At 47.3% G+C, this 2,487-nt stretch overlaps 1 pseudogene; it reads right to left on the bottom strand.

Annotated features, from left to right (window-relative positions):
• Positions 1-410: 410 nt before the first annotated feature.
• Positions 411-1,523, bottom strand: LOC147881264 (calmodulin-like protein 2 pseudogene; annotated as a pseudogene).
• Between the last annotated feature and the right edge of the window lie 964 nt (positions 1,524-2,487).

Below are 2,487 nucleotides of genomic sequence, written 5' to 3'. Positions count from 1 at the left end.
ACGTTACCGTCACTCATTGCATTCTTCAATGCTTGCGCATGTTGCTCGCATCTACCTTCGACAAACTTCCATGAGTGCATCACATAGGCGTCTGAGTTCTCTCCTTCACAATCATCCCTCTAGTAACTATTGCTTAGACCTTGAGACTTCGTCCAGCGCGTTATCGGATGCAAATCAACAACCGTCAAGAAAATCAGGCAATGCAAATTTGTGCCGAAAACCGACCACGAAATGGTCTCCACTTTCAGACTTCCTTCAATATATGCAAATACTCTACAATGTGCAACCTTGTTTAACAGCACCTGATATGTCGAATGCGCGGAGCATGTGTAAGACAACTTTCAAAATCAGAGATCATCAACTTTCGTAATATATTGTACACGCTAAACTTTGCAACTACCAAATACAATATGCAAGAAGCAATCCCGGCAGGAGAATGCCTTTGCTCTACGTCAAAATTTTAAATACCATCGGGAGATTAGAGGAGAGCATCCATCCAGGACTAATAGTCCGATCCAGGACTAAAGTCCATCGACTGCAGCTTCATATAATTTTATCAAGAAAATAACTAAAACAAAGAGAGATCTATGTCACACTTCAATCAAGTGGACAGACGTGTGAAGTTGCTGAGCAGTAACTCGTTGTAATAGATCGAAGCCCAGAAGCAATCCAAACCAATTCAAACAGCGAACGTCCAGCTGCTATGGCGGTGATCTGTGGAGAATATGGTGAGCGAGAAACCGAAAGCAAAAGCACAATGGTCGCTTTGCGAAGTTGGCAAATGTATACCAGAGGACCTTCGTAAAGATTTTGCAATCCTATTAACTTTGGGAGAAACCAGTCATCATACGCTTAAATTCGTCGAAGTTCACCTGCCCATCTCCGTCAACGTCCACCCTGTGGATCATGTTGCGACAATCGACGAGCTTACGACCTTGGTCGAGCCCCATACTTGAGAGCACAGACTGAAGCTCCTCCGCAGAAATTAGCCCATCACCGTCCTTGTCAAAGACACGGAAGGCGTCTCTAAGACCTGCTTCCTCCTGGCTGGGGTTCTTCCGTCCTAGTTCTTGAGCCAACGAGCTCTCCTCGCCCAACGAGTAGTAGAAAGCAATGAACTCGGAGAAATCTAAGAACCCATCACTGTTCCCGTCTGCAGCGTCGATCATGGCGAAGAGCTCATGTTCGTCGGCCAAGATGTCGAACATCTGGAGGGAGCGGCGGAGTTCCTCGCGACTGATTCTGCTATCTTTGTTCTCGTCAAAGTGGTCGAAGATACGTCGAAGGGTGTCGAGTTCGACAGCGTGGAGATCTGGATCTGAGGGAGGGGTAGAAGAAACCGGGGAGCAAGTATCAGGAGGATGGGGAGGGGCGAGGTGAAGGAACGACTGTGGTCTGAGGAGGCGACCGAAGAGAGAGGCAGGGCTCCAATCTTGCTTGGCAAGGGAGGAGAGAAAGGAGTCCATTGCCGTTGAAGAGAGAGCAAGGCCGCTCTTACTTTGACATGAACACTCAAGGCAGAAACTTTCACCCTGAAGGGTACTACTATATAGTAGCACACTTCACTCCTAAAGAACTAGCTTAAGCTTCACTTATGATCGAGTTCTATAGAAAGTACATACGGAAAGTACTTTGGGCAAACTCTTTTTGGCCCTTGCAAGGGTCCTATGGGGTGGTCGTGTTAGTGTTTGCTAATCAGGGCCATTGTTTGGACCCACTTTGGGAAGTAGTTCATTTGGTCAATTTGACCACTCTTAATTGTGGTTTAAGTGTGGTTTAGGTGCAGTTTTGGGTTTTAAGATATGGGTTCGGGCATTTTAGGGTTTGTGTTTTTGTTGGCTTGTGATGGTCGTGAATGCATTTGTTGTGTTGCCTGATGATGGCAGCTCCTCTGCTCGATGATGGCGACTCCTTTGTTTCCTTCCGTGCGTGATGGAGCTCCTCTCTACTGCTTTCCTCTTCTTCGGTGGCCTGCTCTACCCTCCCCGGTGGCCTGCTCTTCTCCTCTCTGCAGTTTTCCTTTTCTGCGGTGGCCTGCTCTTCTCCTCGGCAATGCCTGCTTGTCTCCTCTCCGATGTCCTTCTACTTCTCGTCTTCTCCTTCATGACGGCAGCACGTCTGTTCGGTGGCTTCTTCGTCCTTGCATGCAGCAATTGCTCATCTCCGACAGCCTTCCAGTCCCTTTCTTCATATTTATTATGACAAATGCTCCTTGGGGATGATCTTCTGTGTGCGGATTTGTGAAGCAAACCTGTTGGGGGGCAGACCTTTCTTTTGGTGGGCCAATCCACAGTGTATTTTAACGATGTTTGTAGTTTAGCTATTGATTTGGGGATGTGTTTGCAGGTTTGCGAGCTGTGAAGGCCGCTTTGTGAAGTCGAAGCTGAGCTGGTTTGATCCAAAGCATTTCATGTGGAACATGCTCAACGGACTTGCAGAGCACTTAGTGTAGGAATTTTAGATTCCCCACATCTAACTAGCATTTGT

The sequence above is a fragment of the Dipteris shenzhenensis genome, chromosome 31, assembly GCF_047967505.1.
Source record: "Dipteris shenzhenensis isolate YYH24624 ecotype China chromosome 31, Dip_SZ_1.0, whole genome shotgun sequence".
NCBI lineage: Eukaryota > Viridiplantae > Streptophyta > Polypodiopsida > Gleicheniales > Dipteridaceae > Dipteris > Dipteris shenzhenensis.
This window is presented reverse-complemented; position numbering and strand designations above follow the sequence as displayed.